Genomic DNA, 12,556 nt, shown 5'->3' with positions numbered 1-12,556 from the left:
TAGAGGGTATAGTATGGACGTATTGGAATAATTAATGTTGGGCGATGGTTTTAAAAGCCCGCATCTCGTGGTCGTGCGGTAGCGTTCTCGCTTCCCACGCCCGGGTTCCCAGGTTTGATTCCCGGCGGGGTCAGGGATTTTCTCTGCCTCGTGATGGCTGGGTGTTGTGTGCTGTCCTTAGGTTAGTTAGGTTTAAGTAGTTCTAAGTTCTAAGGGACTGATGACCATAGATGTTAAGTCCCATAGTGCTCAGAGCCATTTGAACCATTTTTTTATGGTTTTAAAGTAATTCATGCGACATGAAAACTTTGTGGAAATGCGTCGATTTACTGGAGGCTAGTTTATCCCAGGGAAGTGTTCAGAGTTGACCATGGCCGGGTGGCAGCGTGCAGCTGGGGAGCGGCGAAGGGAAGCGACAATAGGCTAAGCTGCCTGTGAACAGATGGAGAACTTGTATGCCTATTGATAAATGTCCGTTGTCCCGTTTTCACTGAAACATGCGGGAAAGCCGGGCAAAGCTACGGTGGAGCGGTCAACAGAGGCCGAAATATGCGTGTCCGTGACTATAGCAACTGCATGCTGAATTCATGGTCCTCAGAGTCTGAAGTAAATCAGGCGAAGAGCGACAGAATGAAATACGCCAGCCTCTGATGGGAACATAGGACCAAAGAATTTGAAGTACTCTCCTGGGAGTCGGAATTTCAGAAAAATTGGTGTTTTTTGCAGATGCTAACCTTGATGAGTGGCCTGGGAAGAGCTAAATAGCAGAAGTTGAGAGGAAAGGAAATTTTTTTGACAATTTGTTCACTTCCCAGAGCAGGCATTGGTCGGCGCTGGGAAGCGACGCATAATTAACGTGACTTGCACTGCAATTGCCATAAGTGATTTTGCTGGAGGGGAAACCGAGGCATAGATCGGACTGGCAGATGTCTCCATAGAGGTCTTCCATTCCCAACTTGCCTAGAGTGCGGACGTGACGTTCTTTACTCAGCTTGCCTGAGAGAGAGTGAGCATCTCTGCAGTTTAGGACTTAGCAAACGGAACGATTGAGCTTGGAGATAGAAAGTTTTCGTTCAGCTATGTACAGAGCAAAATAGCTAGGAGTGAATAGATGAGCACAGCCTTGCAGCACCACGAGGCCGGCCGACGTCCGCACAACGACGCCGGCCCGCCACGCTGAATTCGGTGATATTGCGCCCGCTCCGGCTTGAGTTAGGTCACTGATTAATTTGTTGGATCACGTCGGCAAAGTTTCCACGAGGGTTTCATGGGCCGTGTATTGTAGAATTCTTCTCACACTTCGCATTACGCCTGGGTCAGTCGATAGGAACTAATTTTGATTTATCGCGCTTTACTCCATGTGAACGCAATTTATTCCCACTGCCTGTTAGGAGACTCATGTAATGTGATGACTGAAGGTCGTGAATTAAAATAAATTTGTGCTAATCGACTGCATCTGTTTTCAATCAAGTAGTTGAAATCCCAAGTCACTTTCTTAATTAATTTTATGTTCAACATTTGCATCTGGTGTTCAATATCTGAATATAACATCAATGTGCACCCCTTTTTAATTAAAAGGGATCAATTCTGAATCAATTAATGTCAACACTGCCACCGCAGTTCAATCAGGAGTCACAGGGTCTTATTACTTTCTTTGTGTTATCCGATATTGTGGTAGTTTTGCACTCTCTGTTGATCTGTTAGTCAATTAGCTAGGGTGAACACACCCCAAAACCAGATAAGTGACGGGTGGGGTGTTACAAAGGTTACTGCTGCTTCCGATTTTGATGTAACTGTACAATGATTTCCTCGCTGCCAAAATCGACAACTTGATTATCCTGATCCACAATATGCAGCTCCAGATAGTCCAAGGCCTGCTACTGGGAGGTAAATAGTGTTGGTAGGGGTCTCAACGATCTTATACACTATTCCCACTGATGGGAAGAATCTGTAAACTGTATGAATCAATCTGTTTTTGAGGTAAGAGTTTGTTGCGATGTTACACTCGACACGAACTATACTGACAATGAGTATATCCACTGACTGGTTTGATCTGTAGAATTTATTAGGTCGTTCCTCAAAACGTGTCCATTTGTGAAACCCAGTGAGCCGTGGTAAAAATTGCTGTTTTGAAGGGCGCGCCACAGCGCGTAGTGTGAAGCAGTCGCCTCCGTTTCTCGCAGTAGCGCCGCTGTGGCAATCGCAGCTTTGGTGTCTCCCTGTGGTGGGAAAGCGGAAAGGTTGTCTGTTCACGTGCATTTAAGGGGCGCTATGAGCTCGCCAGTCGGTCAGTCTGGAGTCAGTCTGGGTCAGTCTCTCGTCCACAGTTTGCTAGTCTGTCTCTCGTCCGAATTTGTGTGGCAGTTAGTGTCTGTCTGTCGTCTGGAGTGCTAGTATGTCTATCGTTCGGATCAATATTAAAAGCGGGATAAATGAGAGTCTTTCCACTCCGCCAGTAAGAGAAATCAGCGAGTGGTCGCCCGGTCGGGGCTTAGTTCCTGCATCTGAGTCTGCGCATTAGGCCGCCAGTCTGCTCGAGTTGCTGAGGCAATGGTCATTGGCGGTTGGATCGATCGGTCGGTCGGTCGCGCACTGAGACACAAGATGACTTGTCCGCCTTGAGCGTCGGCGCATGTGAGGTCGCCACCTGAGACCAGTGGGCCGCGCCGTATAGCGAGGGGTAGTGGCTTCGCGGCCGACACGAGAGCAACAGGAGTCAGCCCACGACATCGGTCTGGCCGGTGCGAGCTGCGACGCCGTGAGACGGGAGATCGGCGCGCTTTCCTGCGTCCGTTGAAGCGGCTGGCAGCGGACGGTTCGGGAGAGTGATTTGGGGCTGCTGCGCCAGATCTTCTCCAGAAATCGCAGACTGTTAGAAGTTATTGGTGATATGTTGTTTCATTTACTTGTTAAATTCTACTTGTTTTCTTGGTGAGGTCACCAACCGCTTTGTTTTGGGGTCGTCCCAACATTCTTCTCCGTTTGCCCACCCGCGGGAAGGTGGTTATTTATGAATTGGGTGGTTATTTATGTATTGGGTGGTCCGTTTTGCCCTTGTGGAGTAGGAGTGGGTTAGAGCAACCTGCGGTTCTGGTTGTTCGGTAATCTCCCTATCAATCTGCCGTACGTTAGTAGCTGCTTCTGTTATGTTGGTCGGATTCGGTGGCTATCGAATTTGGAGTGTAAAGGCCTAATTCCTGAAATATGTTTTTATCTTGCCTATCATCTTCTGAGGCGGTATATGTATACTGTAGAGCACGTTAACTCGTTTGGCCAAACTTGTAAAGTTTTATATAAGATTGCATTTCATAGGCTTTTATTTACATGGTCATTTTAATATATAAAGTTGCCACCCTTCCATCGTAAGACTTTTCATATAAGTTAAAATCAAGTTGCACCTTCGGTGGCAAAGTTAATATTTTAATTTTAGTGTTTTGTACCATTTCCATCCCTCCTACGGGGTGCATAGTTTGTGTGCTTGTGTGAATTGTTAAAGATTTTAGTTTAAAGTAATCTGGTGTGTTGCAGATTTGCGCCAGTGTAGTCTTTCAGAGGTTGTTGTGAGCGGTCGTAACTATGGCCATGTCAAAACGGAGTGGCAAGATTCTCAGCCCGAAAGCTCATACAGTAAAAAATTTGTTTCTTTCTGCCTCTGAATAAATTGTAACTTGATATTTAGAGGGTGCTTTCTGATTATAATTTTAAATCTGTCTCTTTTAAAAAATGGTTTAGGCACCATTAAAGTGAATAAATTAGCAGTTGTTAAAAAGGAATTTGCTTATGATTTCATCAGTTACTCCCTGGCAACTACTTCAATGCTCACATAGTGTGATTAAATGTATTAATGTTCTTGATGAATCGCTAGTGAGTAGAATAAATTCTCAAGAAAATTCTTTGAAAATAAATCACGGTTCACCCAGTAGTCGTCCTATGGATCCTTTCTGGGTGAAGTCAATCATTGCACTCACTGTCTTTATTTCCGTATTAAGTGAATTGATGTTTGCACTTAGAGTAATCCCTTTTCCAGTCCGTTTTAAAACGTCGTTTAAATTGTCAATATCATACGCACCAGGTTCTGTTTCCACAATTTCTTTTCCACCACTAATTTCCAGATGAAGTTTATTGTTAGCCACTGTAATATTCAGAATGCAATTGTAAGTCTCCAGTCCAATCAGTGCAATACTCCACTCCCTGTTACTTAAATCAATCGGTGGGAAATAATTCGCGCGTAATAGTGACGACCGTTCTTTTAAAGTCAGATTATACGACATTGGATCTGAACCTTGACTGACGGATGGATGCTTTGTGCATCTCCTTATATATATGGCTCTTCGTAAAAGTTAGGAGGAACATGATGCACAGATGCCCACTTAAGTACCAATTAAAGTCTTGGTAGGGATAAAAATTGAAGAACACAAGTCTTCTGCCTGTGAAGAATCGTTGTAACTCTTCTGGCTGCTGTAACTCTCCAGATGAGTCGAAATAGTATACGTCATTTGTATTTTCCTTATCATACGCCACCCAACGGGTTCCCGATTCACCGCAATTCCACATTCTCCAGATTTCCACAAAGTCTTCGCTAGTGTATCCCTCTTAAAAACACCCCGGAATCTTAGAATGCTGAATTTTTTCGTGACAAACTTCAGCAGATCTGTGCTTGTAAGAGGTCTTCCCTGTAGAATAGCTTTTCCGATGGCTGCTGCTTACATGATGTAATTATGTCTTCTTGCTTCTGATAGCTGCTCCTGGGGGTTCTGTTCATTCTTCACTGTTCTGGCAATGGCCGCAACACCGCCAGCCAGTGAATCCGTCGCCGAGATACCTGCAAGAGCAGGAATGAAGAAGGGGATAATTCCACCCTATGTCTTGGGTATTGGCAGAACCCTGGGATGCATTAACCGGTCTTTTATGCTTGTCACTTTTAGCAGCATACATTGCTGTCAGGATACAGTATTTTAAACACTTCTGCCCTGGCTTCTTTTTCTTGTTGATCTTGTCTTCAGTGCACAATGTGCAGCATTCATGACTTGCTAGAAATTTACATCCCTAAGCCCAACTTAATTTTATCACGAGTGGTTTTATCAACTACAATTGCTACGATGCGCTATCCTATACCAATATCCTTTCTCGCACGTATTTCCTTGGCTTTATCATCTGAAATTCGATCTGCAATGTGACTTCCTGCAAAATCGTTATGTTTTGAGCATGTAATGTCATGTTCCAAAGTAGGTTAATCCCCTTATCACCACAACCAAATGGTTTTGAAGCTTTGTTCCAGGTCCACAGTAATTATACCCTGGAACGTGCAATTCATTGGTTAGGTTGTCGAGAATACCACCGCCTCCTACAATAGGTCGCCTATCACGTATATTATGCTACTGTGCTGGTTGTGTTCTGTACACCCTATTATATAGCAAACCATTAGCGTCAGTCCAGCTGTTTGTGTCGCACGAAAACCAAGCCATTTAACTAGCGTTCTATTCTCTCCATATCTTATGACACGCTCTATGAGAAATACATGTGGTTCTGAGCTCTTCTGCATTTCCTCAGTGTAAAAGCATCCCGAAATTTCGGTGTCACTGCTGACCACACAAGATGTAGTTCTAGAATTTGTTCGTTGGAAACTGTGAATATCAAATAATTTGGAAGGTATGATTTCCCAAATGCTGTCTTATGTTTTGAGATAAATATCAAACCACCTACATTAAATTTCTGTTTACATTTTAATACAATAGTACACCATATCCATGAGTCCATTAACATGAACATCCATTGGTCTCAATTTTATTATGCTATGTTTGGTTCCATTATATTGTGCAGCTATTTCTGGGAGGATATCTGTCAATTTGTGTGAGCTGCGAAGATTAACACGCATCCACATTTAACCTTTTATTGTTCTGTTCAGACGTTCCATGATACTCTCCTTCAGGTGGGTGAATGTTGAGTAGAGATATATTCCATACCGCCGCATCATGGTCTTGAAATACCTACTGTGAAACTCTCCACGATGATCCGTTTGGAGGATGTCTGGGCATCGATTCGTTCCTGTCTGCAACAAACACTCAAACACATCTGCAACATTTCTCCCCATTTTTTAACGGCTAATGCCCAGATAAATTTGGAGTATGTGTCAATAATTATTAAAATATATTTGAATTCATTATTCTTATGTGAATATTCCCTGATGTCTACAAGACCAGCCTGCCATGACTCATCCAAACCTTGACCCATAACATGCCTACCACGGTACGTTTTGAGAGCTGGTTTGTGCAGTTCTCAAACTACTATCTCCATATTCATTCGAATATATCCCTCTTTCTAAGCTCTGAAATTATTGAGACTACTTCATTCGAATGTGCGTTATTGCCTGCAGTAGCCATGAGCAGTCATAGTCGATCTATTATCTCATTGGGGTCGCCGTAGTATATATACTAAAGAAGCTGACTGCTTTCGTGTTGGATGTCAACTGCACCACCACTGCTATACTGACCGTCTGATACAGTGATGATGGTTTTTTAATGTTTGTACATTTCGCACTGCATGGGTTCCTGCTGTCCAGTGTCCACTGGTCAGTTGTAGTATTTGACCATACATCTCCATATCTCTGGGTGAAAATTTTACTGTTTTTGAGGGTTTTCGGAAAATGAGATTCAATAGACTGGTATTCTTTGAAATTCCCCATCCGATACTGTTTTTTCATTGAAAGTTACAGACTGCACACCCAAAATATATGGTTTTCACTACTGACACCAAATTTCTTGTCTACCCTAGCGTCGCTGTGACAGTTAATGAAACCAGCTATAGCATCATCATCAGCATTGTGTAATTTCACTGAGACTTCGTCAAGACATTCAGTAACCTTGTTGGCAACAAATCGAATGTTCGTCACATTGTGGTGATTTGTGATCTCCTATACACTGTGCCTCCCGCATCTGGAGTCCTCCGATTGGTGTGTTTGGTTAAATGGAAAAACTGTTTTTGGGTACAATGATTTAACGACAGATATCAGTTGAAAGTGGGTGCGTAGCAAGCAATATGTGTGGCCAAGCCCACTCTAATTCCCTTAAAACAAAATTCCAGAACTGGAGCCTGCGCGGTGCAGGGAAGACTTAAAGCCAGCTCACACTGTCAGGGCAGGTCGAGTCAATTCAAGACACGTGATCTCAACTCGCATGGCTGTCCTCAACTGTCTTTTCGCGGGAAATGCGATCTTCGCAAGATGGTTCTGAATTCTTTTTACGTGGGAAGTGCACATTCACAATGCGGTAGCTTACATAAACGAATGCTGGATTTCAAATTTGTACACAAATGACGTTCATCGGCTCAAACCGTTTGCAGCTTGTAGGGATAGCTCGTATATAAGACAAGGAAGACAGAATCGCGAAAAAACGTAAAAAAGTGTGTAGATCCGAAAACTGTCATTACGTTGTACAGAAGGGGAATTTCACAGCTCTACAAGAAATATGAGGAAAAGGAACCTGCATTTTATAAATATTTTAGAAATTCGGAGCACCAATTTTTTTCATTTGATAAGTCAAATTGCATCCAAAATTAAAAGGAACATATTGTTATGATCTCTCTGCACACTCCGTGAAAAATCGGTTTGTTTAAGGGCCAGTTTAGTTGCCAGTCCAGAGCAAATTTTTCTGCAATAGTCAAATCTCCCTCAATATCTTTCCCTTCAGGATTTATAGGTCTTGTTCTTGGCTTTTAATAAGTGTCTTATTTGAACTGGGGTTAATTGGCGAAATCATATAAATGTTGACCACTGTTGCTTGCAAAACTGTTGCACACACAATCCAGACTGCTTGCCACACACGCATATTTAAATAAACAACTGTGATACATTATTTGATGTATTCTTAAGAAAAAAAAGCATTTTCTCACTTTCGCAGTGAGTGAATATTTCAATCCATTACTTTCTCAAACACTACAAACGCCTGACAGCAAACAAATTAACTCCCTTAATAGTCAATGAAACTGTATTCACAGCATTCTTCACTTTAAGTTTCAGCCTTATCGCAATTCATTTCATTGTAAAATATTAAATTCCGGTATGTACAAAAATCCACTTCATAAATGTAGCAGAGAGCACATAATTTATAATGCTCATGTAGCACAATTCAGATGATGCCCAATTGCTTCAATTACACTTTCATCATTCATTACAAAATTATACATTTAAAAGAAAGAAATAACGAAGCAAACAATTTACAACAAGTACAAAAATAATGACAGAGACTTAGAATAACAAGTAATAGCAATCAAGAGAAGCACGACGAAACGAAGTAAGGAAAACAGCACGTGGCTGCGTGTTGAGAACAAATGACCGCCGGCCGCGGTGGTCTAGCGGTTCTGGCGCTGCAGTCCGGAACCGCGGGACTGCTACGGTCGCAGGTTCGAATCCTGCCTCGGGCATGGGTGTGTGTGTGATGTCCTTAGGTTAGTTAGGTTTAAGTAGTTCTAAGTTCTAGGGGACTTATGACCTAAGATGTTGAGTCCCATAGTCCTCAGAGCCATTTGAACCATTTGAACAAATGACCTTCAGAGTCACGTGATCAACAACGGATGATGACGTCGCCTGTCAAAACTGTGTGGATGCTGCCATCTGAAAGGCATTGCGGTGTCTTTTGACGAGACGTTGCCTGACACGACGGCCTGTGTGAACTGGCGTTTACCCCGTCACTTACTGAAGAAACCTAGCCACACTTGAATTACGTGTACATCTGGTACAGTCCTCACAGCTGTAGACTAGAGATGTGTAGTTTGCGAACGAATGGGTGCAAAGGAACGGTTCACCAAGATGAACGAAAGGACCGAGGAACGAATTTCAAGGAACGATCGGTTCATAGTTCACTTCGGTCGCGACGCTCTACTTACAGTTCCCGGGAACGAGGAACGATCGGTTGATAGTTCACTTCGGTCACAGCGGTCTACTTATAGTTCCCGGGAACGAGGAACGATCAGTTCATAGTACACTTCGGTCGCAGTGGTCTACTTATAGTTCCCGGGAACGAGGAACGATCGGTTCATAGTTCACTTCGGTCGCGGCGGTCTACTTATAGTTCCCGGGAACGAGGAACGATCGGTTCATAGTTCACTAGTTCACTTCGGTCGCGGCGGTCACTTCGGCAGTTCTCGTTCCAGCCTCGGTCGCGTGCTCGTCTCAGTCTCGGTCTCCCTCGGCCGCACTCGTTGTTCTTCACATGACCACCTGTCTCAGTTCCACTACCGACTGCTCCAGTTCGTTTCGTTCACTGCGCTCGCCCGTTTTACATGTGTTCCAAACTGTTCTTGCACTTGCGTCCACGACTGGTAATCAAAAAGTATTTTATAGTTACGGAAATTACATAAAAATTACGTTGTATGTAATAGGTGCGTCTTTTCAGGTAACAAAAGGGCAAATCAGCTCACTTCATTATATCGATGAACAGCAGAAGACATACTTATAACAAGGCAAGCTTTTTTGTTATTCATATATTTTTTTGGTTTCATCGACTTGATTTAGCAGCTAACTTTCAATAATTTGCTTAATTTTTAGTAGAAGAAAATTCATATAAAACTATTTTCGTGTATCTTTCACATACAAAGCATTACATTTAGGAAGGCTCTAATTATTTTTAAGTTTGGTTGTTTCCAATTTGCATTACCTGCGAGTTTGGTTTCATTGAAAAAAAAAGTAGGTTGTGGGTCATTTTGGCTCAGTAGGAAAAGCGGTGTCTCTCCATTTGAAAAGACATAGATTGCCATAAAATCGTATTTACTTATTATCTCAAAAACATTTGTTCAGAACGAGTTTTCAAACCAAAAACTTTATTACTCCGAACTTAATTATTATTATTATTGCTGCATTAACTTTAATAATGCGACATAAAAACGTAATTTTTACTAAGCGTGTGACCCAAGTATGAGAAAACCACATTTTATTTTGTGCTTCCATAAAGTCTCTACTTCGCCTACGAACTCAGAGACAACGTGAAGTATGTATAGGGTGTAAATGATTGTTGTTTACAACGTAGCATAGCTATGTAGTGGAAGTCGAAACGAAGAATTTTATACAAGACACTTGTGGTCTATTAGGTCGGGAAACAGCCACCAACAGGTTTACGAGACTACGTGAGCTATAGCCCACGCACGTCGCGTGAGATTTTCATGTTCTCTTCTCCAGCTCTCTACACATCGTCATCGACTGTTTCGGAATTGTTGCTTGCATTAGCTTGTTATTTCTTCACTGCCTAATTATTACATGTTTGTCTGTTTGTTGTATCTGCTCGTAACAGGCGACACATCGTCCGTAATTGGCGAGTAGTCTGTACTCGGGGACGGTTTTCCGTGCGCCACCCTATATTATTTCCCTGCGATCAGCCACACAAGGCTACGGTTAGCTAAACGAGAGGTTCTGCAGAATCACAGAAATTACCTCTAAAAGTATGTAGAATACTGTAATGAATAAAAACTCTATACTGCAGGGGGGAGGCAAGTGCCCCCTCTTGGTGCCCTTCATCCTTCAGTCACCTACACTACTAGTTTTCAGTTTTTCGTAAGAACCATACACCAAGCACAAATGAACGGTGAACGAGTAAAAATGAACGGTTCCCCAAAAAGAACGATCAGCAGTGAGCTAGTTCCCAAGGATGAACGAGTTTGCCCATCTCTACTGTACACGCCTGGTGGAGAAACAGACCACGTCGGCAGAGTTGCGCCTGTCGACATTGCCCTCTCATCCCTCGCTACCCCTCACCCTCCAGCCCGGCAGACGGTGGAGTGAGGCGCGCCCCACCGACCAGCTGTGGCGGATTGCCGCTGTCGATACTGGCGTAGACGCGCCCCTCATTAGCAGTCCTCCTGTTCCCCACTCGTCTCCAGGCCTACCCTTCCCTTCCCTTCCCTTCCGAAACGTGGCACGAGTTGACGCGTACCGCACCTCGGCTGTATGCGGGTAAATACAACAGTGATGTTTACTGAAAGTACCAGAGGATGAACAATAGTCTCGAGTTTTGGAACACGATTCTGTATCTCTTCTTGTCATGTATTCAGAGTGAACATCAAATCTTTCCGTGATTATAAGAATTTATTTCTAAAGAACTGTGCTAGAAACATCCCTTGTTCGCTCAAGTACGAGCAGCCCTTAGCGGCTCGCCATCTTATTTACAATTATTCATTACGTCGCCTTTCCGGCTTAGATTTTTTTTAAATGTGACTTGTAAGTACTGCATCTCTTTACAGTCAGTACAAACTTTAATTTTATTAATGTATTATATACCTAATATGTTTTAGAACAGTTAGTTTAATTCTGAAAATGCTCATAGTAACGTCGAAGCCTGGTCAATTTTGACTTAATATTTGTGACCGAGGGCTTATTTCTTCTAATATAATTCTGGCAGTGTTGCTGACTCAGAGAGAGTGACGGCACTGTCGATAGCGTTCTCATAGCATTTCAACGCAGTCCACGGAAATCGACGTACAGTCTTTCTGTACAATTGAAAGAAAAACAGCCCTCAGTCACTATATTTAAACGAATTAACCGGGTTTCAACGCTGCTAGGAGTGTCTTCCTCAGAATTTAAATCAAAGAATGGTCTATATTCTACAGGGTGTTACAAAAAGGTACGGCCAAACTTTCAGGAAACATTCCTCACACACAAATAATGAAAAGATGTTATGCGGACATGTGTCCGGAAGCGCTTAATTTCCATGTTAGAGCTCATTTTAGTTTCGTCATTCCAACGTGATCAAATTGTAAATTTTCACGATCAACATGTGTGGGCTGACGTGAATCTGCACGCAATTGTGCAATCACGTCATCAACACAGATTTTCTGTGAACGTTTGGGCAGCCATTGTTGGTGATGCCTTGATTGGGCCCCATGTTCTTCCACCTACGCTCAATGGAGCACGTTATCATGATTTCATACGGGATAATCTACCTGTGCTGCTAGAACATGTGCCTTTACAAGTACGACACAACATGTGGTTCATGCACGATGGAGCTCCTGCACATTTCAGTCGAAGTGTTCGTACCGTTCTCAACAACAGATTCGGTGACCGATGGATTGGTAGAGGCGGACCAATTCCACGGCCTCCACGCTCTCCTGACCTCAACCCTCTTGACTTTCATTTATGGGGGCATTTGAAAGCTCTTGTCTACGCAACCCCGGTACCGAATGTAGAGACTCCTCGTGCTCGTATTGTGGACGGCTGTGATACAATACGCCATTCTCCAGGGCTGCATCAGCGCATCAGGGATTCCATGCGACGGAGGGTGGATGCATGTATCCTCGCTAACGGAGGACGTTTTGAACATTTCCTGTAATAAAGTGTTTGAAGTCACGCTGGTACGTTCTGTTGCTGTGTGTTTCCATTCCATGATTAACGTGATTTGAAGAGAAGTAATAAAATGAGCTCTAATATGGAAATAAGCGTTTCCGGACACATGTCCACATAACATATTTTCTTTCTTTGTGTGTGAGGAATGTTTCCTGAAAGTTTGGCCGTACATTTTTGTAACACCCTGTATAACATGGTCACAGAATTATGACTAAAAACGTATGGTAGAGT

This window comes from Schistocerca americana, chromosome 8, assembly GCF_021461395.2.
Source record: "Schistocerca americana isolate TAMUIC-IGC-003095 chromosome 8, iqSchAmer2.1, whole genome shotgun sequence".
Lineage (NCBI taxonomy): Eukaryota > Metazoa > Arthropoda > Insecta > Orthoptera > Acrididae > Schistocerca > Schistocerca americana.
This window is presented reverse-complemented; position numbering follows the sequence as displayed.